Genomic DNA, 26,500 nt, shown 5'->3' with positions numbered 1-26,500 from the left:
CCTTAAGTTATACAGCTGAAGTTGTTCTTTGACAGTAGGCAAAATCCAGTGCCATGGAAGTTCTACAAGAGAGGACTTGGGTTTAGGTAGACACTGCTGTGGCATCAGTGAGTGGGTAGTGACATAGCTGCATATAGGCATACTCTCAGGGAATACTTTTCCTGCCTGCATATCTTCATGATGTTTTCCCAACACATTGTTATACCATCCAGAAGAAAAAACAGAGAAGCAACTTACTTCTTTTTATATGCAGAGAGAGAAGAGGCCTTTGATTTCAAACATAAAATAAAAATAAGGATTGATTCGGACAGAAGCCATGACGTAATAGAAAGTCAGCACCCAAAGAGAATTTGCATAGTTAGTAAAAACGTTAGAATCTTTTTTTTTCCTTTTTCTCCCCAAAGCCCCCCAGTACGTAGTTGTATAGTCTTCGTTGTGGGTCCTTCTAGTTGTGGCATGTGGGACGCCGCCTCAGTGTGGCTCGATGAGCAGTGCCATGTCTGCGCCCAGGATTCGAACCAACGAAACACTGGGCTGCCTGCAGCGGAGTGCGCGAACTTAACCACTCGGCCACGGGGCCAGCCCAAAAACGTTAGAATTTTAAATAGTTGTCATTACATAGGAATTATTGAATAGGTTTAAAATCTGGCCAATTTTCACATACTTTTTGAGGAGTGTGGTACTCAAGAGATTTTTCTCACAAATTCCTATTTTATTGTTTTGATAATTTAGAAACTTTATTTCATAAGCATTATAAGGTCGTTTCTATCTCATGACATATATGCCCTATGTCTAGAACATTCTTCTAAATCTTTCCATATCTGGCTCGTTTCATTCAGTTTCAACTTGAGTATCATCTCCTCAGGGGGCCTTCTTTCATGCACTGTCTAAAACAGCATCTCTTCCTTCTCAATCTCTAATACCTAATTTTATTTTCTTCAAAATTTATCACCATCTGAAATTAGTTTGTTTATATACTTATTTGTTTCTTTCTGTACTACACTGTAAACTGTATGAGAGGAGAGGCCTTGCCTTTCTTATTATCTCTCTATCTCTACTACTTAGAACATTGCCTTTCATATAGTAGGCCCTAAGTATATAATTTGTATGTGGTTGGAAGGATAAATAAGGAAAGTATGTCTAATGCATGATTTGTAGAAATATGATATGCTAAATGTATTGTGAATCACCTAGAAGGAATACGAGTAATTTACCCAAATATATTTCACCACAGAACTACTTTTTCTTCAAGCATTTAGCTGTATTAGACTTCCACAGGAGACATTTTGGAAATGTAGTAGGGTCTATTGATACATTTAAGTTTTTCTTTTTATTTTGTAATAATTTCAAAATGTGTACCCAAGTTATAAGAATAGTTTTTCTAAGATAATTTTTCCTGAATCATTTGAGAGTAAGTTGCTGACATTATATTCCATCACCTCTGAATACTTTAGAGTGTATTTCCTACAAACAAAGACATTCTTCCACATAGCTAGGATAGAATAATCACAATCAGGAATTCAACGTTGGTAGGTTACTACCATCTAACCCACAACCCTGTTCAAGTCATGACAGTTGTTCTGGAATTCATTGGTGAAAATCCCCAGAAAGGAGAGAGGCACAGAGTAGGGAGCCTCAAAATCTGCGTAGGTATTCCTTTCAATTCTTTGGCTGACCCCTGAGTTCACATGTGTTGAGGAGACTTCACAGAGCCTAGTGGAAAGTAACAGGTGACATGCGAAGTTGTTGAGGTAATATTGTTGATCAAATTTGAAGGTTGAGTCCTACCAAACACGTCAGGATTCTGTTGAAATCTCAGAAGAGATCTGTCTGAGAAGTAGACTGTTCAAGGCCTAAGGGATTTGTTCTAGGACTGAGGGCAAAACTGAAACATATCCTTCCTAACAAACTGTAAAACCAAGCATCTGGAGGTTCAAGATGATCAGCCAGTATTTAACTGCCTAGTAGAAGAAAAATCAACGCACTTCAAAGGAAGATAACAACAGACAGAGTTTCTATAGCATATCATCCATTTTGTCCAGTGTATAATAAAAAAATATTGATCATGTGAAGAAACAGGAAAATATTACCCTTAGTTAAGAGAAAAAGGAACCAATCCAGATGTTAGAGTCAGGAGACAATAACTTTAAATTAGCTATAATAAATATGGGCAAAAAAGTGAAGAAAGAGGGGACATAATAAATATAGACCATCTTTGCAAAGAGAAGTAGAAACTATTTTTCTTTTTTTTGAGGAAGGTTAGTCCTGAGCTAACATCCACCGCCAATCTTCCTCTGTTTGCTGAGGAAGATTGGCCCTGAGCTAACATCTGTGCCCATCTTCCTCTACTTTATATGTGGGATGCCTGCCACATAATGGCTTGATAAGCAGTGCATATGTCCACACCCGGCATCCAAACTGGCGAACCCCAGGCCACCGAAGCAGAGCCCACAAACTTAACTGCCACATCACCAGGCCAGCCCCAGTAGGAACTATTGTCTTTTTTAAATAGGAATTGTAAAACTGGAAATATAATACCTGAAGTGAAAAATTTACTGGATCGACCTAACAAGAGATGACAGATGGCAGAAGAAAGGGCCAGTAAACTTGATGACAGATCAACAGAAATTATCCTACTTGAAGAACAAAGAGGAAAAAGATTTTAAAAAAGAATAACGGAACCTCAGTGACCAGTGAAGTTACAAGCAGTCAAACTTATGTATATTGAAATCCCAGAAGGAAAAGAGAGAAAATGGGACAGAAAAAATCTTTTTAAGAAATAATGGCTAAAAACTTATCAAATTTAGCAAAAAACTAACTTAGAGAGCCAAAAAACTCAGTGAACCCCAAGAAGAATAAAAGCACAGAAAACCAAATCTAGACACTAATATAGTCATACTCCTGAAAACCAGTGATAAAGAGAAAATCTTGAAAACAGCCAGGAACAAAAAGAAACATTATGTATATGGTAACAATAATACTAATGACAGTTGGCATCAGAATAATCAAAGCCAAAAAACTATAGAATGACATCCTTAAAGAACTATAAGAAAAAGTAAAAAACTTTCAACTCAGAATTCTATATCCAATGAAACTCTCATTCAAAAATGATATGTGAAGGTAAAATAAGACTATTTCAGATAAACAAAAACAGATAATCCATTGTCAGCAGACCTGCAGTATAAGAAATAATAAAGAAGAGTTTTTAAGCTGAAAGAGAATGATGTCAAATGGAAACTCAGTTCTACAAGAAGAAATGAAAACCACCAAGAATGATAAATATAAAAGGTTTATCTTTTTATTCTCATGTTGCTTTCTTTAAAAGAAAGCTGACTTCTTAAAGCAAAAGTTAAACCATTTTATTGTGGGGTTTCATAGTATATGCTGAGATACAACGTATGACAACATTAGCAAAAAGGATATGATAGTAAATGGAATCACACCATTGCAAGGTTTTTATGCTTTGTGTGATGTTCATTATTAACTTTAAGTAGACTGTGATAATTTGAGCATGCATATTATAATCCTGAGTGTCACCCTCCCTCAATATAAAGAAATATAGAGCAATTAATGTACAACATTAAAAATATTTGATTAACTGTAATTAAGGCAGGGAAGGTAGAACAGAAACAAAGCAAAAAACAGCAGAAAACAACAAAAATAGAAAACAAACAGCAAAGTGGCTGTTTTGAACCCAGTCGTTTCAATAATTGCATTGAATGTTGATGGGCTAAAGTTTCCAACTAAGAGTGAGAGATTTTCAGACCAGATGAAAACATAAGACCCAACTATATCCTGTTGACAAATTCCACATTTAAAACATGATGATTTTGGGCCAGCCCCATGGACAAATGGGTAAGTTCAAGTGTTCCACCTTGGCGGCCCAGGGTTGGCCAGTTCAGATCCTGGGCACGGACCTACACACCACTCATTAAGCCATGCTGTGGTGGCACCCTACATAGAAGAACTGGAATGACGTACCATTAGGGTATACAACTATGTTTATATAGTTGGGGCTTTTGGGAGGAAAAACAATGAGGAAGATTGGCAACAGCTGTTAGCTCAGGGCCAATCTTCCAAAAAAAATAAGTGAAGATTTGATTAAACACTTTATGTGTTTTTATCTCTTACATCATTGGGTAAGCTTTCAATGGCTATATTTTGATAGAATACCTACATGTCCAAGAATAAAGTATTCAGAAAAACAATCTTGGAAGCTGAGAGGAAAGGAATGCAGGATGGATTATAGGAGGATAATAGAACACCACCGTAGGAGAGAATAAGGGAGAGTAATGGGTTCTCATTTCAGTTTTGCCACTAGCCATACACCTACCCTTGGGAAATCACTTCACTTCTCTATCACTATGTACTTTTCTGGGTTACCAATATTTGTATACCCATATGTTCAATTTTTTTCATATTCAAATTTCAAAATAAAATTGGCATAAATTGCATTCTTCTTCTCTAAAGACATAATGGAAATAAGACTAAGTAATTGTGCCACTGTATATGTGATCCCTGGGCATCACCATTTCATATATATATATATATGGTAATAATTCTCCTGTATGCTGCTTAACGTTGTTATGTATCACATGATGTGATGGATATAAACACTGTAAGAAAATTGGGTGTTGTTTTTATCATGAATAATTCGGCAATGTTGGAGTTAGGTGTTGTTTGCTACATAAACAAAAACTTCCTTTTTAGAATTAAACATTTTCTTAAATATTTGTAGAGTATGCCACTTTATGAATATATGAATATATATTTTTATTTTATTGAGGTCATAATTGTTTATAACATTGTGATATTTCAGTTGTACATTATTATTTGTCAGTCACCATATAAATGTGCCCCTTAACCCCTCTGCCTCCAACCCACTTTCCCTCTGGTAACCACTAAACTGAACAACTTTCTTTTTAAAATGTTTTTCTGTTGTCTTAAAATTTACTGAAAGGTTCAGTTCTATAAGATGTAAGCACAATCAGGAGTCTTTTAAAAGTAATCGCATTTATCTTTCACTTTCTACTTAACTCTTCCAGTTATTTTCTTTGTATTTGATGTTATAGAGAAAACAAATTAGAGGTTGGGCCATTTTGAACATACATATAATAGATACCCAAGAGTCAGAAATAGATAGGAATTTATTAATTTAATTTTAGGTGATATTTTATGTACCAAATTATAAATATATTTCATACTTGAGCCTCAAGTAAAACTGCAGAGTGTTTAGAGAAATTTTTGCCTTTAGAGATATCTACTTTCATATTCTGCTTTCATATCAAAGTTGGTCATTGTGACTTTGAGAATTGGATTTTTATAAAGGTAAAGTAGGGTTTAATATTTCTCATTCGATTAATGCTCATATTTCTAGCCCCCAAAAAAGCGTACAGAGACAATCAGTTGAACTCTTAGCGAGTCTCAAGTGCATCAGTGCTAGTTTGATTCTTAGAAGTCACTTGATTCTTAGGTGTGACATGGATAGTCTTTGAGTGTGTGAGATTCTATCCATGCCTCCACCTGACTAAGGAAGTTACTTCTTAAATAAGTAAGACTAATTATAACTGTCAAGTGAGGGTGAAATTAAGAATATCATAAAGGAAAGAAAAATATCCAACATATTTAAAACTAGTTTACTCTCCAGTTTAGCGCTATTTTATTTTACTTTTTTCTTTTGCAGTAAACGTTCCTATCTTCAGAAAATAAGTTAAGGAATGAGAGGCAAGGAAGAAAGGACATTCATCTTGGAAGAACCCAAAGCACTTTCAAATTTTAAAGGAATGTAATGATAGCTGCTAAAACCACCTTTGTCACCATAATGGATGAAGTTCTTCAAATTTAACCGGTAACCAGAATTCTTGGCTCATGTTACATTTCCACCAAGAGCTTTAGATGACTTCAAAAGGTTTCTTTCTTTTCTTTTTTTTGATTTATTTTTTTTGTTTTATTGAGGTCATATTGACTTATAATATTGTGTGATTTCAGGTGTACAGTATTGTGTATCATGTTCTGTGTAGACTGCATCGTGCTCACCACCAGTAGTCTAGTTTTTATCCATCATCATACATATGTGCCCCTTTACCCCTTTTGCCCACCCCGCTACTGCCTTCCCTCTGGTAACCAATAATCTGTTCTCCTTATTCATGTGGTTTTTTATCTTCCATGTATGAGTGAAATCATATGGTGTTTGTCTTTCTCTGTCTGGCATATTTTGCTTAACATAATACCCTCAAGGTCAATCCATGGGGCTGGCCCAGTGGCATGGTGGTTAAGTTTGTGCACTCCACTTTGGCAGCCCAGAGTTCACAGGTTCAGATCCCTGGTGCAGACCTAGCACCACTTGTCAAGCCATACTGTGGTGGCATCCCACATAAAATAGAGGAAGATCTACACAGATGTTAGCTCAGCAACAATCCTCCTCAAGCAAAAAGAGGAAGATTGGCAACAGATGAGAGGTCAGGGCCAGTCTTCCTCACCAAAAAGAAAAAAAAAAAAGGAAAAAGGTCCATCCATGTTGTTGCAAATGGCACGATTTTGTCTTTTTTTATGGCTGAGTAGTATTCCATTGTGTGTATATATATATATATATATATATATATACACACTCATACATACCACATCTTCTTTATCTGTTCATCAGTTGATGGACACTTGGGTTACTTCCAAGTCTTGTCTGTTGTGACTAATGCTGCAATGAACATAGGGGTGCATAAGTCTCTTTCAATTGTTGATTTCAAGTTCTTTAGGTAAATACACAGTAGTGGGATAGCTGGGTCATATGGTATTTCTACTTTTAATTTTTTGAGAAATCTCCGTAATATTTTCCATAGTGGCTACACCAGTTTGCGTTCCCACCAGCAGTGTATGAGGCTTCCCTTTTCTCCACATCCTCTCCAACACTTAGTATTTTTCGTCTTGTTAATTATAGCCATTCTCATGGGTATGAGGTTTTGATTTGCATTTCCCTAGTAATTAGTTATGTTGAACATCTTTTCATGTGCCTGTTGGCTATCTATATATCTTCTTTGGAAATATATCTGTTTACATTGTCTGCCCATTTTTCGCTCCGGTTGTTTGTCTTCTTGTTGTTGAGTTGTTTGAGTCCTTTATATATTTTGGAAGTTAACCCCTTGTCAGATATATGATTTAAAAATGTTTCCTCCCAGTTGGTGGGTTGTCTTTTCATTTTGCTCATGGTTTCCTTTGCCTTGCAGAAGCTTTTTAATCTGATACAGTTCCGTTAGTTAATTTTTTCGTTTGTTTCCCTTGCCTTAGTAAACATGAAATGAATAAAAGATGCTGCTAAGACCAGTGTCAAACAGTGTACTGCCTATATTTTCTTCTAGGAGTTTGATGGTTTCAGGTCTTACCTTCAAGTCTTTAATAAGTTTTGAGTTAGTTTTTGTGTATGGTACAAGATAATGGTCTACTTTCCTTGTTTTGCATGTGGCTGTCCAGTTTTCCCAAAACCATTTATTGAAGGGACTTTCCTTTCTCCATTGTTATGTTCTTGGCTCTTTTGTCAAAGCTTAGCTGTCTGTAGATGTGTGGTTTTATTTCTGGGCTTTCAGTTTTGTTCCATCTCTGTGTCTGTTTTTGTACCAGTACTGTGCTGTTTTGATTACTGTAGCTTTGTAGTATATGTTGAAGTTAGGGATTGTGATGCCTCCAGTTCTTCTTTTTTTCTCAGAATTGCTTTGGCTATGCAGGGTCTTTTGTTGTTCCATATAAATTTTAGGATTCTTTGTTCTATCTCCATGAAGAATGTCCTTGGGATTCTGATTGAGATTGCATTGAATCTGTTTATTGCTTTAGGTAGTATGGACTTTTTAACTATGTTTATTCTTCTAATCCATGAGCATGGAATGTCTTTCCATTGCTTTATGTTGTCATCAGTTTCTTTCAACAATGTCTTATAGTTTCCAGTGTATAGGTCTTTCACTTCCTTGGTTAAATTTATTGCTTGATGTTTTATTCTTTTTATGGTGATTGTAAATGGCATTGTAGTCTTGACTTCTCTTTCTGCTAGTTTGTTATTGCTGTATAGAAATGCAGATCATTCTTTAGGTTGATTTTGTACTTTACAACGTTGCTGTAGTTGTTGATTATTTCTAATAGCTTTCTGGTGGATTCTTTAGAGTTTTCTATATAGAATCATGTCATCCACAATAGTGAGAGTTTTACTTCTTCCTTTACAATTTGAATATCTTTTATTTCTTTTTCTTGCCTAATTGTGCTGGCTAAAACCTCCAGTACTGTGTTGAATAGGAATGGTGAGAGTGGGCACCCTTGTCTTGTTCCTGTTCTCAGAAGGGTGGCTTTCAGTTTTTCACCACTAAGTATGGTGTTGACTGTGAGTTTGTCATGCACAGCCTTTATGTTAAGGTACTTTCCTTCTATACCCATTTTATTGAGAATTTTTGTCTTAAATGGATGTTGGATCTTGTCAAGTGCTTTCTCTGCATCTACTGAGATCATCATGTGATTTTTTTTATCCCTCATTTTGTTAAAGTGGTGTTTCTTATTGATTGATTTGTTGATGTTGAACCATCCCTGCATCCTTGGTATAAATCCCACTTGATCATGGTGTATGATCCTTTTAAAGTATTGCTGTATTCGATTTGCCAATATTTTGTTGAGGGGTTTGACCTCTATGTTCATCAGCAATATTGACCTGTAATTTTCCTTCTTTGTGTTGTCCTTGTCTGGTTTTTGTATCAGGGTAATGTTGGTCTCATAGAAAGAGTTAAGAAGCGTTCTGTCATCTTCAGTTTTTTGGAATAGTTTGAGAAGGATAGGTATTAAATATTCTTTGAATATTTGGTAGAATTCTCCAGAGAAGCCATCCTGTTCTGGACTTTTGTTTTTGGGAGGTTTTTGCTTACTGTTTCAATCTCTTTACTTGTGATTGGTCTATTCAGATTCTCTGTTTTTTCGTGATTCAGTTTTGGGAACTTGTATGGGTCTTAGAATTTATCCATTTCTTCTAGGTTCTCCAATTTGTTAGCATATAGTTTTTCATAGTATTCTCTTATAATCCTTTGTATTCTGTGGTATCCATTGTAATTTCTCCTCTTTCGTTTTTAATTTTATTTATTTGAGCATTCTCTCTGTTTTTCTTAGTCTGGCTAAGGGTTCGTCAGTTTTGTTTATCTTCTCAAAGAACCAGCTATTAGCTTCATTGATCCTTTCTATTGTTTTTTTTTTAGCCTCTATTTCATTTTTTTCTGCTCTAATTTTTATTATTTCCCTTCTGCTGACTTTGAGCTTTTTTTATTCTTTTTCTAGTTCTGTTAGGTGTAGAACACAGATTAAAATTATTTATTTGAGATTTTTCTTCTTTGTTGAGATAGGCCTGTATTGTGATAAATTTCCCTGTTAGCACCACGTTTGCTGCACCCCACGTGAGTTGGTATGTTGTGTTTTCATTTTTCTTTGTCTCCAGGTGTTTTTTTATTTCTCCTTTAATTTCCTCATTGATACAGAGGTGGTTCAGTAGCATGTTTAGTCTCCACATATTTGTGGCTTTCTCAGCCTTTTTCTTGTAGCTGATTTCTAGTTTCATAGCATTGTGGTTAGAAAAGATGCTTATGTGATTTAAATCTCCTGAAATTTATGGAGACTTGCCTTGTTTCCCAACATATGGTTGATCTTTGAGAATGTTCCATGGGTACTTGAGAAGAATGTGTATTCTGCTGTTTTTGGATGGAGTGTTATAAATATCTATTAAGTCCATTTATTCTAGTATTTCATTTAAGGCCACTGTTTCCTTTCTGACTTTCTGTCTGTATGATCTGTCCATTGATGTAAATGGGGTGTTGAGGTCCCGTACTGTTATTGTGTTGCTTTTGATTTCTCCCTTTTTGTCTGTTAATAGTTCCTTTATAGACTTTGTTGCTCCTGTGTTAAGTGCATATATATTCATAAGTGTTATGTCCTCTTGGTGGAATGTCCCTTTTATCATTATATACTGCCCCTCTTTGTCTCTCATTGTCATTTTTATCTTGACATTTGCTTTGTCTCTTTTAATGTGGCAACATCTGCTTTCTTTTGCTTGCCATTTTCTTGGAGTATTGTCTTTCATTCCTTCACTCTGAGTCTCTGTTTGTCTTTAGAGCTGAGATGCATTTTCGGGTCTTGTTTTTTAATCCATCCAGCTACTCCGTGTCTTTTCATCGGAGAATTCAATCCATTTATATTTAGAATGATTATTAGCAGGCTTTATACTGCCATTTTATCTCTTGTTTTCCAGTTCTTGTATATTTTTATTGTTTCTTTTTCATTGTATTTCTGACTGCTATTTCAGTTTGGTGGTTTTCTGTGATGGTTTTCTCTTTATTTATGATTTGTGGCTCTGCTCTGATCTTTTGGTTTTGTGGTTACTATGCGATTGGTATAAAAGATCTCATAGATGAGATAGTCCATTGTCTAATAGCCTGTTATCTCCATTAGCATTGGCAGATTCCATCTCATTCCTCTTTCCTTTCTGAGTTTTTGTTGTCACAAATTGTGCTTTTCTTTGTTGTGAGTTTGTGACTAGATTGAAGTGTTTATAGTTTTTTATGCTTTTGTTCCTTTTGTCTTTTATGTTATAATTAAGTATTTACTAACCTATTCTGATAAAGAGCTGCATTTTTCTGATTCTATCTCTCCATTTATTTCCTTGCTGAAGGTTTTGTAAACCTTTGCTTTTTAGTTTCAGATGGGAGGGCTCCTTTCAACATTTCTTCTAAGGCAGGCCTAGTGCAATGAATTTTCTCAGCTTTTGTTTATCTGGGAAAGCTTTTATTTCTCCATTGTATCTGAAGGATATTTTCACTGAATAGAGTATTCTTGGCTGACAGTTTTTCTCTTTCAGTATTTTGAGTATATCATTCCATTGTCTCCTAGCCTGTAAGATTTCTGCTGAGAAATCTGCTGATAGCCTGATGGGGATCCTTTGGAGTTTTGCTGCCTTGCTGCCCTTAATATTTTTTCTTCATCATTGACTTTTGCCAGTTTTAATATTAACTGCCTTGGAGAGGGTCTTTTTGCATTGATGTAATTAGGAGTCCTATTGGCTTCATGTACCTGTAAGTCCACTGCCTTCCCCAGGTATGAGAAGTTCTCAACTGATATTTCTTTGAACAAGCTCTCTGCTCTTTTCACTCTCTCTTCACCCTCTGGAATACCTATAATCATTATGTTGCTTTTCCTAATTGAGTCAGATATTTCTCGAAGAATTTCTTCACTTTTTAAAAATCTTGGTTCTTTCTCCTCCTCCACCTGAAGCATTTCTATATTTCTATCCTCTAAATCACTAATTCTATGCTCCATTACAGCAGCTGTATTTTTTAAGGATTCTAGTTTATTTTTTATCTCATTAAATGGGTTCTTCATATCCAGAATTTCTGTTTGGTTTGGTTTTGTTTTTTCATAGTTTCAGTCTGTTTGGTGGAGTATTCCTTCTGCTCATTAATTTTATTCCTGACCTCATTCAACTGTCTTTCTGAGTTTTCTTGTAACTCATTGAGTTTCTTTATGATAAGTATTCTGAATTCTCTGTCATTTAGATTGTAGATTTCTATTAGCCTAGGATTAGTTTCTGGAGACTTTTCATTTTCCTTCTTCTCTGAAGTGTTAATGTAGTTCTCCATGATGTTTGATGAAGTGTTCATTTGCTGGCACATTTATAGTAGTTTCAGGTCACAGATTCCACCTGCCACCACTGGGAGCAGGCAGGAGTTTTGTTTCTGATCCTGCCCCATCTGTTAGAAGTTGTGCTGGTAGGACTTCTCTGTGTTTGAGTGCTGGCTGCAACCTCTTGGCAGGTCACACACCTACGTGCAGGTGGGGCCTTTGTACTGTGCTGGTGGTTCGCTCTTGTGTGCGGCCACTACACTTGGTAGGGGACTGGCCAAGCTGGTATGCTAGGTGGGAGGGAGGGGCTCTTTCTTTCACATATGTGCCAGCTCTGTGCTCATGGGCAGATTGGGTGAGCTGCTGCATTTGGTGGGGGCTCCTTCATTGGGGCTGAGCTGCATCACTTGCTGGGGAACATTCTTACAGACAGAGCGACCATGGCACAGTGGTCACTCCCATGATCCAGGCTACAACTCTGAAAGCATTCGCTCTGTCCAGGCTGTCTTTGCCTCCTTTTACAGTCATGCCAGCAGCTGCATGAGGACGTGACCTAGATCACTGCTACCAGTGTGGAGGAGGGGTGCTCTCATAGTACTCTAATGGTTTGTTCACTTTATTAAGAGTAGCTTTTGGCAAAGTAAAAAAAAAAAAAAAGACTGGGAGGCTAGTTCCACTGCCTTCCTGGGGATCCAGTCCACCCACCTTCAGATGCATGGCTGCATGGATCTTTCAGATGTCCTGTGGTGCTGTGCAGGGAATCCACTACTGGTTAATGAATGTCCATTTAGTTGTAACTCAGAAGATAGAGAAGGAAGAACTCAGTCTGCCATGATGCTGACATCACTCGAAGGGATTTCTAAGTTTAAATATTTACCTTACAAATACCACAATGTAGATAAAACTGATAATTTATAACTTGTTTAGCATAATCAGGTTTTTATTTTGGCTCTTAATGTTTGACCCTAATATTGGTCAATAGAATTGTTGTTGTTTTCCCAGGTTATGAACGTCTTCTTTTTTTTTTTTTAAGATTTTATTTTTCCTTTTTCTCCACCAAGCCCCCCGGTGCATAGTTGTGCATTTTTAGTTGTAGATCCTTCTAGTTGTGGCATGTGGGATGCTGCCTCACCGTGGCTTGATGAGCGGTGCCATGTCCGTGCCCAGGATTTAAACCAGCAAAACCCTGGGCCGCCAAAGCAAAGCATGTGAACTTAACCACTCGGCCACAGGGCTGGCCCTATATGAACTTCTTAACTTAGAGACAGATAAGCTTATCTGAGTAACAATATGGCATAGTACTAGTACACATTTAGGTCCATCCTTAACCAAACATTTTTTTCTTTCATAGAAATAACCCATGCTACATATGTGGTAGTATCTTAATACATATGCAGAGGTTTTTAAGTCTTGTTTTCTGAACTTTACTTCATGTTGTTTTTTGGTTTCTTTAATTGACATCTGGTCCCTTGATCTTTTTCCCTTCATAGCTATCATCTTATTTCTATTTATTCTTTATTTTCTCCTTTGCCCTCCTTCTCAGAAATTTAGAGTTATAAAAGACACAAGGATCTAGAATAGAAAAGGAGAGAGAAATTTGAAAAGGTTATAAAATTGCAAGAATTGTTGCATTTCAATTAGAGTGGAAAGCAATTATGGAAAGACTTAAGATTCTTTGTCAGTCTTCTTAAATCTCCTTGATCTTAGGCCAGAATTTTTTCAGTGCCTATTTTTAGGGATTCAAATGTTTGCAATTTTTTTTATAACATCCTAGTGAGCAGCTAGAACTTTTACTCATTGGAAGTCTATTAGTTTGATTTTGAGGGCTAATCATTTGTTTGCTTGAGTCATTGTGTCTTGGTAGTGAATGGGTGCAAATGAGTAAAACTATGTCCTTGCTGTGAAATGTGGAAGATGTGAAAAATCAATCAAATATACTATCAATTACTAGTCTTAATTATTCTAAGGAATTCGACATTTACTTCAAGGAAATGGTTCAAATTGACAAGTGTAACCCAGAAAAAAGAGTATATAAGGAATGAATGTTCTAATTACTCTTCCCTATGCTAACATTAATGTTGATTAAAAAAATACCTTAACATCCATTTTTAGAAAATTCTCTAATTACTGGTTAAACTTCTACTTATGGCATAATTAGAACATTTCCATGTTCTTGTCATACCAGCCATGTAGCAGCATTTAGCCATTTTCAATGTCCAGTAAATTCTTTTTAGTCTTCAACCATTAAAAAATTAAGTAAAGCTAGCACTGGTCCAGTGGCATAGTGGTTAAGTCTGCACATTCTGCTTCGGCATCCCAAGGTTTTCAGGTTCAGATGCTGGGTGCAGACTTACACACCTCTCATCGAGCCATCGTGTGGCGGCATCCCACATACAAAATAGAGGAAGGTTGGCACAGATGTTAGCTCAGTGACAATCTACCTCAAGCAAAAAGAGGAAGATTGGCAACAGACATTAGCTCAGGGCCAATCTTCCTCACCAAAAAATTAAATAAATAAATAAAGTTGAAGAAAGTTACTTTTGAAACACAGCAGAAATTAAAGTGCTGAACATTCACTTATACAGATAATATGCAGGAAGTCACCAGATTTCCCTGTCTTCTCCGTTAATGATCTAACTTTTCTTTACCCAGTTAATTATATCTGATTCAATAATCTTATATAACTACAGTTTCAGTAGTGAACCAAAAACAAACAACATTGTCCAAATTTTTGCTTTACCAGTCCTTATCAAACACTTAGTTCCATTTAAATCCATTTCTCAGTGATTTTTTGGTAACCATGGATTGGATCATTGAAATCCATAGATAGTGGATATTTCTAATCATTAATTTTCACTACCAAATTTATTTTAAGGGTTACAATATTATCAAGGAACAGCTTGGAGTAGAACTTGACCTCTCTACAAAATAAAACAAAAGAATTGCCTTGATTCTCCCATCTAGCCCAGTTCAGAAGTCATACAACTTACATCCAAGAGGTATATAGAATTAAAGAAGATCATCTACATTGATGTATTTAATTTTTCTGGCCCCATCCAAGCTGAGTGCCTCCAAAATCCCAAATCTACTGTGGCTTTTGAAGAAGGAATGGAATCAGATTTCTAATTGTACAATTAACAGAATTTCTAATTGTAGAAATTAGAATTTGTACAATTAGAAGGTCAGGTTTCTTGGGGCCAGCCCATTGGTATAGTGGGTAAGTTTGCATGCTCTGCTTTGGCAGCCCGGGGTTCACAGGTTCGGATTCTGGCTGCAGACCCACACACCGCTCATCAAGCCATGCTGTAGTGGCATCCCACATACAAATTGGAGGAAGATTGCCAGGGATGTTAGCTCAGGGACACTCTTCCTCTCCAAAAAAAGAAAAAAGACAAGAAATTCAGATTTCTAATTTTGCAAACTATGATGGCCACTTTGAAAAGGCTAAAATTTAAAAGATGACATTCTACCTATGTAATGTTAATGTTGAGTCAGACACCTATTTTATCTAAATTCATTTAATTAGCTTAAAATTATGGTTCTTTGGGGTGGAGGAGTATATTCTTGCAGACCACTCTGAACAAAATGACATCTACTTAGCATCTTATACTCCTAAAGCTTGATAGGCCTTTAGAGCATCCTTACAACATCTTCATCTAGGAAAACTGTCCTTATGGAGGGAAGCCTGTGTGTAATTTGCCCAGACAAAAAGGAATTTAAAATAATAGTAATTAATGTGTATTGAATGATTACCATATGCCAACAATTGGGATTAGTGTTTAAATATGCATTATCTTAAGCTTCACAACTCTATTTGATGTAGGTCATATTTTTAAATATCTTCATTTTACTTATGATGAAACACATTCTCAAAGAAGTTAAGTGAATTGCCCTATGTCAAGTTGCTAGTTGGAGGTAAAGCCAGTTCTGTCTGACTCCATAGCCTGAGCTCTTAACCAGGAGCTTATTCTAGTTTACAAATATTCAGTACAAGTTGTTGAAGTTGCTTCTTTACCTAGTGGCAGATAAGAAGTTCTTATCATTAGCAGCATTCTCATTTCAGGTTTGTAAAATTATACTCCCTTGAGGTACATATTATGTTTCTTTTGCAGCATCAATTTTATTTTGCCAATAATTTTCATTGTTTTGATTATATTCTTAAAGTGTTAGTTATTATATAACATAAAATTAGAAAAAATAACTTTACTGTTATTTGAAGATGATAGACTCACATTTTACTTGAGATAGAGACTTAGAGGACACAGAAAGATAGGAGATATGAGTGGGGAAAAAAATCAAAAGTGACCTCTAACTCAGCTGTCCTCCCTAGAAGTCTTGTTTGCCTTTCTCTTTATCCCCAGAAAATTCTTCATTGTTTGTCAGTCTCAGAGACAGATACTATCACTGAAAACTGAAATAGTAATGATTCTAGAGACCAGTTTATTTTAGCATAAATTTTTCTATTAAACTTATATACAGTCCCCTTTAAATAGGTGCTTCTTAATTCTGGTTGTGGAAGACAAAGTACAGTCATGCACTACACAACGACATTTTGGTCAACAGTGGACTGCATATACGACAGTGGTCCCGTAAGATTAGTACCATTAGTACCATAAGATGAGTACCGTATAGTAGGCTATGCCATGAAGATTTGTGTTAGTTCTGTAGGGGAAAAAGAAATTTTCCTGGTTTCTTCTAGGTTCTTCTAGGTGGTCTAAGAATTAAATTGACATGAGACATTAACAGAAGATAAACAAACAAAAGTTCAATAACACGTATACATGGAGGAAACTCAGGAAAACTGAGTAACTCACCAAAATGGCTGAAGACCTCACCTTAAATACCATCCTCAGCTAAAGACAAAATAAGATGTTGGGGGTGGGGAGAGTCAGGGACTTCAAATGGATGAAGGAAGGCAATTCACATGTAGGTGAAATGGAGCAAACGTTTGGAAAACAAGTGTTTATTTCGCCACACAGAAACAGAAGAACACAGAGGGGAGCCCAACAAACAGGCTTTTCTAAATTCTTCCCTGTCTGCCACCTAGTTCATGTTATGCTAACATGATAGCTTACTTCCTGAGACAGGTTTTTTTTTACCTGAATTCTTTTAGGCAGTTAAGGGAAAGGTAATAAGAAAAACTTTCTGAGTCTTTTGTGTCTTAAAAATAATCAGCCTAAAATAATTCTCATGTTAAAGAGATACATTTTGGTGTGGCAAATTTTGTTTCCCTCCAGTACACTCTATGATGTTTGCACAATGAACGTATCTCTGTCATTAAGCGATGCATGAGTCTATATTAGCCTATCATCGAAGTTTAAGATGATTAGACCTATCATCAAAGCTCAACATATTAAAAATATCAATTTTTCCCAAATTAATATATAGATTTAACTCACTTCCTAAAACCCCGACAAGATTTTTCATATGTATATATATTTCTAAGAATTTGTATGGAAAGGCAAAGGAATTAGAATTGCTGAAACAATTTTGAAAAAGAAAAAATGAAAGGAATCACTCCACCCACTGCAAGCCATAGTAGTCAAGACTGGTATTGGCGGCAAGATAGACAAATAAATCAATGGAACAAAATAGATAATCCAGAAATAGTCCACACAAGTATAGCCAGCTGATTTTTAAAAAATCTTTTTTACAAAGGTGTAAGGGCAAGTCAATGGAAAATGCAATGTCTTTTCATCCAATGGTGCAGGAGGAATTGGGTATTCATGGGCAAAAACAAAGAACCTCAACCTAACTCTCACACCTTATACAAAAATTAACTCAAAATGGATCATAGATTTGAATGTAAAGTGTAAAACTATAAAATGTTTTAGAAGCAAACATAGAAAAAAATCTTTAGGACCTAGAGCTTGAGGAAGAGTAATCAGATATGACACCAAAGTGCAATACATAAAAGAAAAATTGATGTCGGACTTCATCAAAATTAAAAACTTTTGCACTGCAGAAGACCCAGTTAAAAGGAAGAGAATGCAAACGAGTCATATGGAAAATATCTAAATAACTCTCAAAACTCAACAGTTAAGAAAACAATCAAATTCAAAAATAGGCAAGAGACGTGAAGAGACATTTCACCAAAGAGGATATACTCTCTTTTAATGTCATTGGCAAGTAAGTACATGAAAAGATAATCAACAATCACTTGCTATTAGGGAAATGCAAATTAATACCGTGATGAACTAAATAATGGCAATAGCAACTGCTAGTGAAGATGCAGAGAAACTACATCACACATTGCTGGCAGGAATGTAAAGTGGTACAGATGCTCCGGAAAATGACTTGATAGTTTCTTTCAAAACTAAACATACACTTACCATTTGACCATTGACTTTGGACATTTATCTCAGTAGAGTGAAAACTTATGCCTGCAGAAAAACATGTTTGTGATTGTTCATACCAGCTTCATTTGTAATAACCACAAATTGGACCAACCAAAATGTCCTACAATAGGTAAATGGTTAAACTGTGTTGCATCCATACCATAGAATACTATATCCACAATAAAAAGGAATGAACTACTGATACACACCACAACTTGGATGGATCTCAAAGATACTATGCTGAGTGAAAAAAGCCAGTCTCAAAAGGTTACATGCTGTATGATTTCATTTATATAACATTCTCAAAATGACAGAATTATAGTGATGGAGAACAGATTAGTTTTTGCCATGAGTTTGGGAATGTCGAGGGGTCAGTGGGTGTGTGTGGCTATAAAGACATAGCACAAGGGAGATCTTTACAGTGAAGGAGTAGTTCTGTATCTTGGTTGTGGTGATGGCTACAGTAACCTACGTGTGTCATAAAATGACATAGAATACATATACATTCTACGAAGGTTAGTTTCTTTGTTTTAGTATTGTATTTAAGTAAGATGTGATTATTGGGGCATTTTGTTAAAGGGTTTATGGGGCCTCTCTGTCCTATCTTTGCAACTTCCTATGAATTTCTATTTCAAAATGAAAAGTTAAAAAAGTAACCCTATCATAATTAATCAGTGTGGTCTAAAAAATTCAGTCCTGTAAAATACAAAGTCATGTTACTTCTGGCTTAATGAAATGACTGGAGTAAGCTATGTAGATACCAGTGAGGAGTTCTGAGGGTGCAGCTTTGAGTTCCAAATTCTTCCTATTCCATCTGATGGCAGTTGTCTACTTTGGCTTACATATTGTTGAGGACATTTCTGGGTCTTGTGGCTGGCTGGCAGACTTGCAGGACGATGGCACTGATTCCAAGAATCTCCCTGTTAGCAATTGTTTCATGAGCCTAATCTGAGGAGATTGGCCCAAGAGAGTATTAGGGGTGCTGAGATCCACCCTCCTGCTTCCTTGGGTTTCTGGGAGGCATTGCTTGCTATTTTCCCCTAAGTTCTCTCTCACTTCCACTATTCCTCCTCCACCATAAGAACTGTAGTGAGGCTTCCTTTGAGAACAGGGTTTGAATGAACTGTTGCAGTCAATTGCATAATATCCAAATATATATGATCAAATGTTTTACTTATTTATAACAGTTTTTCAGTCCGTTTATTGTATCTTAATATTCTGAGATTTTTAAAGTAAGAAGTGTTTCGTGTCCCCTTAAAAAGCTGCATAATATGAAGAAAAGCAAAAGCAGAACAAGAAAAGTTATCTCATCCTTGCTTTCTAAACCAAGGCCATAAAATTCAAAAGGATTCTGTGGATTCTTTTGGAGAGAATGTTGAGAGATCTTCTGGGTTATGCTCCTACCGTCAACGTAGCGGGACGATCAACCTACCTGACTGATGAAGTGAATTTCATGCCATTTTATATACTGATTCATTCATTCATTCATCATACATTTACTTGGGAAAAATAATATTTGCAAAAGGTGAAAAAATTTTAATTCACTTTATGCTAACATTGGTTTAAATGGTTTGCATTTATTATATCTCTCTTGGCTGTAAACATGTCACTGTGGAAGGTATAGAGGATACAAAGAAGGATACAGTACAGGTCCTGTCCTCAGTGGCTCACTATATATAAATAGACAGATATATCAGTGTATCAAGTACTTAATGGAAGTATGAGCAGAGAGCTGTGCTAGTACTTTTCCCTGCCAGGGAAGGGTGAAGGAAGGCTTCCCAAAGCACAAAGATATCCTTTGTGCTGAGTGTTACTGGATACGTAGGAGTTTACTGCCCGGGAACAAGCTAGAGGAAAAGAATTCTAGGCAAAGGGAATAACATGTGCAGAGATATACTTACGTCCTCTAGGGAAAAAAAAGTCATAGACTTTTAAAGTTGAAGAGTTTATCCAAGATATTTTATTTCGACACTCTTGCTTTACACAAAAGGAAATGGAAGCTCTTAGAGGCAAATGTGCTTGCTCGATATCACTCAGAAATTACAGTATCACTTCAAGTATTCTTTCAAACTATACAGATCAAAATGTATTTTGGTCAGATATTACTTTACTCCAAGAAAGAAAGTTCTTCCTCAGAAGAATTCAGAATAACAAATATCTATTATCTCACCACCAAGAATTAATTGAATGCTGACATTTTGTCATCCTTGCTAAAAGAAGTGAAACAAATTAGAAACAGTTGAAATCCTCTTTGTATCACTCTCCAATCTCATTCCTATCCTTCCTTCTCCAGAGAAAATGCTTTATGATGTTGGTGAAAATATATTCTTTTGTATGTGTTCATAAACAATATATAGTACAAATGATGATATACTACATGTACATTTTGCATCTTTAATTAAAATGCAATATTCATTTAATTGTATTTTTTCATATGAGCTCAAAATAAAATAGAGCACAGAAGAGTAGGTGATATACTCTGGTCAGTAGTGGAGATTTGCTGTTGCGTTATTGTTTTGTTCTCTTGTGTTCTCCTCTTGCTACCTAAAGTACCACTGACTTCTTGTTAAATCTGCATTGTGTTTTGGAAGAATGTAATTCCATCATTCTGTAGATTTTCAAATATATTTTTTAAGATTTTCATTGGAAAAACAATTATTTCTGTAGGCTTACATCTCCTCTAACATTAGATTTTAAAAATTCTTTTCTTCTGAGATAATTGTAGCAGAAATATTCTCTAGTAGAGTCAAATGACCAAGAAGTGACTGTATCATGTGTTAGAAATTCTCCCATTACAATATAGTAAGAAGCCAGTCATGCTGTGTGGGAAGAATTAACCTCTGAAAACCTCATGATGAGATGAACCAGGAAGAGGATGTTTGTCTGGACTTTGAGAAGAGCTTAGAATTCCTTTCACCAAGAGCTTGGCCCTGGCATGTGGGATGATGCAGGTAGAGATAGGAATCTGCAGCAGTTTTGAAGGAGAGGATTACTGTGGGTGTTGAGAACACATTTTGTGTCATTGTGCCAATTGTAATTAGCAATAGATGTTTTAAGTTAATGACAATCAACTGGAATACCACTAACCATATGAAATGTTTCAAGAGCATAATAAATGCAAAGAGCTTCCTTGTTTCTGTTAATAGAAGGGAAATTCACCCACCACATTCTTCTAACAGTGAAAAACTGGAAATCTGAAACAATGCTTGCCTGTAAAAGACAAACCAGTTATTCCCAATCCCACTGGTACTTTAAATCTGAAGTAATTGTCCCCATGTAGTAGCAACAGAATAATGGAGGAAAAAAATTAGTATCATTCTGGCTCGTACATTTTGAAGATTAACAATTCTGGCATATGGTCACAGGAAAGCTTATCTGAAAATGCCAAATTGTAAAAATGAAAGGAAACTTGATCCCTAAGAAACCCATTCTTCTTGGAGTCAGGCCCACCTTTTGTTTCCTTCCATTTGTTTGGCAGATAGAAAGGAAGGAAAACATGAAACATTCTGGTACTATAGTACTCTCCGATGATATGTAATGGCCATTGTATAACTGGTGTTAACAACAGGTAAATTTCACATGAGGAATGTTTAAAAGGAAACAACACAGATGCTTTGTTTAGTTGCAAAATTGGGAAATACACGGTCAGTATCTTTAGTTCCAGATACTTTTCTTAACTATTATTTTTTTCTACACCCCACTGCCCATCTGCCAAGGATGGAAATCACCTGGACTCCTGGATTCTCATGCACACCATCCCAAAATCATGAGGCAAGTGTCAAAGTTAAGGAAAAAAAAAAAGATGCCAACCACAATGAGATACTGCACCACATCCACAAGGATGGCTATAACCAGAAAAAAGGAAAATGGCAAGTGTTGGCAAGGATGTGGAGAAATTGGAACCTTCATACGTTGCTGGTGGGAATGTGAAATGTTTCAGCTGCTGTGAAGAACTTAGATGATCTCTCAAAAAGTTAAACATAGAATTAGCATATGAATTGAAAACAAGATCTCAAACAAATATTTGTACACAAATGTTCTTAGCAGCACTATTCACAATAGCCAAAAGGTGGAAACAACCCAAAAGTCCATCAAGATATGAACAAAACTTTGAGCCCATAAATTCAAAAACTTAAATGGAAAAATTTGTTGAAAGACCCAAACTATTGAAGCTCTCAAAAAACAGATTATCTGGATAGTCCAAATGTATTAAAGAAATTGAATTTGGAGTTTAAAACTTTCCACTAAAGCAAACTCCAGGCCCAGATGCCTTTCCTGGAAAATCTTACTGAACATTTAAGGAAGAATACCAATTCTACACACACTCAGCCAGGAAATAGAAAGAACAGTTCCCAACTCATTTTATAAAGTCAATATTATCCTGAATATCAAAACAAGCCAGGGGCTGGCCTGTTAGCGCAGCAGTTAAGTGCACACGTTCCACTTTGGTGGCCTGGGGTCTGCTGGTTCCAATCCCGGGTACGGACATGGCACCAGTCATCAAGCCATGCTGTGGCAGGTGTCCCACATATAAAGTGGAGGAAGATGGGCACGGATGTTAGCTCAGGGCCAGAAAGAGGAGGATTGGCAGATGTTAGCTCAGGGCTGATCTTCCTCAAAGACAAAAACAAGCTAAAGACTACAAGATTGACAACTGCAGACATAGACAAAAATCCTATACAAAATATTAGCAAATCAAAACCAGCAATATGTAGAACAGATAATACGTTATAACTAAGTAGGCTTTATCCTGGGAATAGAAGGTTGTTTTAATCTTCAAAAATGAATCAGTACAATTCACATATGAGTAAACTAAAAGGAAAAAAACGATTATCTCAATAGTTAGATACTGTGTCAATTCATGATAAAGAACTCTCAGCAAACTAGGAATAGAAAGAATTTCCTTAACCTGATAAAAGGCAAATGTAAATATCCTACAGCTAATATCATACTTCATGATGAAAAACTGAATGCTTTCTTCCTAATATGGGAACAAAAGAAGGTTGTCACCTTTGTACTGGAGGTCATAGCCAGTTCTGTAAAGGAAGAGAAAAGAATATAAAAGGAATGCAGTTTGAACAGGAAGAAATAAAACTCTATTTGCAAATGAAATAATTTTCTATGTAGAAAATCCCAAAGCATCCACCCCAAAAGTCTGTTAGTACTACTAAGCAAATTTAGCAAAGTCACAGAATACAAAGTCATTGTATAAAAATAAATCTTAGTTCTATATACTAGTAATTAATAATTGGAAGTTGAAATTTTTAAAACCACCATTTATAATAGTGCTATTATTATGAAATATGGGTATAAATCAAATAAAATATGTGCAACATCTGTGCACTGGAAACCTACAAAGCACTGATGAAAGAAATCAAAGAGGGTCTCACTAAATGGAGAATGATACTGTCCTCAACTATTGGAAGAGTCAATATTGTTAAGATGTCAGTTCTCCCAAATTGTTCTATAGATTGAATGAAATCCCTATCAAAATTCCAGCAGGAATTGTTTTGTCAGTTAACAAAGCTGTTTCTAAAATTTATTCAGAAAGGCAAGAGAATTAGAAAAGCCAAAACAATTTTGAACAATTTTTCAATTGTTCTCTCTCAGGAACAGAGTTGGAGGATTCAGACTACCTGATATCATTACTTAGGATACAACTGCAGTAATCAAACAGTGTATTATTATATTATTGTTAAAATAATAGACACATAGATCCATGGAAAAGAATAAACAGTCCAAAAATAGACCTATACTTATATGGTCAGTTGATTTTTGACAAACATGCAGAAGCAATCCAATGAAAAAAGATTAGGCTTTTCAACAAACGGTACTAGAACATTTAAAAACAAAACCAAAAGGAAGCAAAAGGTCCTTGGACTGTACCTTGACCTAGGCCTTAGAGATAAATGAGAGAAAGGATCCACCTTGTAGAAGCAGAGGAAGTAATAAGACTCCCATGAAAATTGAAACATCAAAATGATATAGGGAATTATTGCAGGACAGTTTAATCATTTGGGACTGAGGAGCATTATGTACTGTAGAAAATGTGTATACATGATAAATAAGTAAAGATTTATTTAATCCACTAGCTTAATAAGCACTCTGCTATTCACAGAGCACTGTGTTGGATTGGAGGGGCATTAGAAAAGTCCTTGAGGGAATCATATATAAACAATAACAAAACAGTAAGTGCTACCATAGTGGTGCCAGCGAAGCCCAGAGTGGGGGAGCAGCTAATATAATCCCGAATGGGTTTCCCCTGCTAGTCCACTGAGCTGAGTGCACTGAAGAGTGTTAGTTGATCTACTGTCTCTCTTTTTTTTTTTAAGAGTTTATTTGTCCTTTTTCTCCCCAAAGCCCGCCCGGTACATAGTTATGTATTTTTGGTTGTGGGTCCTTCTAGTTGTGGCATGTGGGATGCCGCCTCAGCATGGCTTGATGAACAGTGCCATGTCCGCGTCCAGGATCCCACCAGTGAAAGCCTAGGCTACCAAAGTGGAGCGCACGAACTTAACCACTTGGCACCAGGGCCGGTCCCAGTCCAATGTCTCTTTGAGGACTTTGAGAAATTGTTGTTGATTTGATAGTCAGCTAAAATCCAATAAGGGATCTCTTCCATCTGCTGCCATTTGAATCTGTATTAATTACCTCAGGCTCAAATAATAGAGAAAGCAAAGGAATCTGATGTGGTTTCCTTTTATCCTTCCTTTTAACTGTCATTTGATCTGCTTTAAAGGGAGTAGTCTTTCTCTTGCCTCTAGTCACAGACCATTCTGTACAAGCTCTATCACACAAGGAAAGCAGCAAAGGAGTTTTTTCAGAGACTGCCAAAGCTCTGTAGGAATGAAGGATCACTTTTTCCCCCCACAAAGGAGTCTCCCTAGTACTTCACACATGTGGAAAAGAGAAGTTGGAGTTGTGTGTGATCACTTTGGCCAACCTTCTGCAGGTTTCTAATGCACATTCCCATCTCTCTTTGAAGAATATTCATTGCAACTTCTCACACTTTCCTTAAAGCGAGTACTACTTTTATTCTCCCCCAGTCTTATATCACATAGCAAGAGCGTTGGTGGAAATTGCTTTTCCATAAAAAGAACTGTGCCTCCTACTCTTCAAATGCCACTGATTGAGAAAATCATTGATTGATTTATCCTGGGGAATAAATTAGATTTTCCCCTGAGAGTGGAAAAAATAAATAATGGGATGTAAAGAATGAAGATGGCTGTGTGTTATGAGGAAAATGTTTGTGCAGTTGCCATGGAAATAGCATGTAGGCATTCAAACCAGAAGCTTATATCTGTATATTTGCCAAATATAAATCAGATGTGAGTTGCATTCGTTCTCCTTCTTGGCTCAAATTTAGTCTGACATATGTGGTTATGTAAAATATGCTCCTGCTTTAACATATTTGGTTAATATTTGCAGGAAACAGGCAATACGAGGAGCCACCATGTTTTAAGCTTATATATTTGAAGCATAGAAATAAAACTAGAGGAAACGATTCTCAGCAAATGATTCCTAAAAACAAATAACAGCACGATCAGAGTGCCAGTAGCTGGGCTTTCCTGTGACATTCATAATTAACAGAGCTAATTAATATTTTCTTAATGAAACATTCACAATGTTGGACCTAATTAGTACTAGCTAATTGTTTGGCAGTAATGTCAAATTCTGAAAATGCAGTTTGAGACTTTAGTCTCATTTTAATGTATGTGATTTCTTTTTACAAGTAGAATAAAACACAATAGGCAGTGCTGCTGAGTTGTTATTACCCTTTTCACTCACAAGACATCAGCATTCAATTTCATGCTTTATAAGTGAGTCATGACAGAAATCTAGAGAGGGCATATATGAATTTTGAGGATATGGAAAATTTGACAAAATTTTCCAGAACTTGAACTTTTTTCACTAATTCCAAAGATAATATAGACAATGCAAAAACCCTGCCTGCAGCCACGGGGTTTTAATGGGCTTACAAACCAGAACAATAGGAAAATATAAAAATGATTAGAATATGCTCCATTCGTGGAAATTAGAGTTACCCACTTAATTCCAACACCTCATTTTTTTATGCCACCTTTCTTGGCCATTTTATAGCCCATAAGTTTATCAATACTCTGTGTATTTTCTCCTCTCTTAGATTTCCTCTAAGACATATTATGTACTTTGTAAGCAAATAGCCTAGAGGCTTAATGTCTTATTAAAGCAGTAACTGCTTATAAGTTTCAATAAATATAACTAATTTATTGACACCAAAGAGTTACACAGATAGAACAATAGGAAAGGGCTAATCAGAGAAAGTTTTGCAGAGGAAGTAAATTTTGAGTCAAAATTTAAAAATAAAAGACCTTTCTGAGGGCATTTTGACAAATGTATATCAAAAGTTTTTAAAATCTATGTACCTATATAACTTAAGGAGATAAAGGTATTTGCAAGGATTAAATTAGGAGGGTGTTCACTAAAGCATATTTATACTAGAGAAAATCTGGAACAACTTAAACATCAAAATATAAAGAAATGGATAACTGATTTTAGGG

The 26,500-nt window shown here is 36.0% G+C and overlaps 1 protein-coding gene across 9 annotated transcripts in view; it reads left to right on the top strand.

Moving 5' to 3' along the window:
* The window catches only part of LOC124233076 (inactive tyrosine-protein kinase PEAK1-like), a 294,861-nt gene that overhangs the window by 126,636 nt on the left and 141,725 nt on the right, over nt 1–26,500 (top strand). For 8 of the 9 annotated variants that reach the window (XM_046650164.1, XM_046650166.1, XM_046650169.1 and 5 more), the window contains one exon: nt 5,684–5,848. The exons of the other annotated variant lie outside the window; for it this stretch is intronic. The gene's annotated coding sequence lies outside the window, so the exon portion shown is untranslated. The remainder of the gene's footprint in view (nt 1–5,683; nt 5,849–26,500) is intronic. 9 annotated transcript variants of the gene reach the window in all.

Source organism: Equus quagga, unplaced genomic scaffold, assembly GCF_021613505.1.
Source record: "Equus quagga isolate Etosha38 unplaced genomic scaffold, UCLA_HA_Equagga_1.0 153_RagTag, whole genome shotgun sequence".
NCBI lineage: Eukaryota > Metazoa > Chordata > Mammalia > Perissodactyla > Equidae > Equus > Equus quagga.
This window is presented reverse-complemented; position numbering and strand designations above follow the sequence as displayed.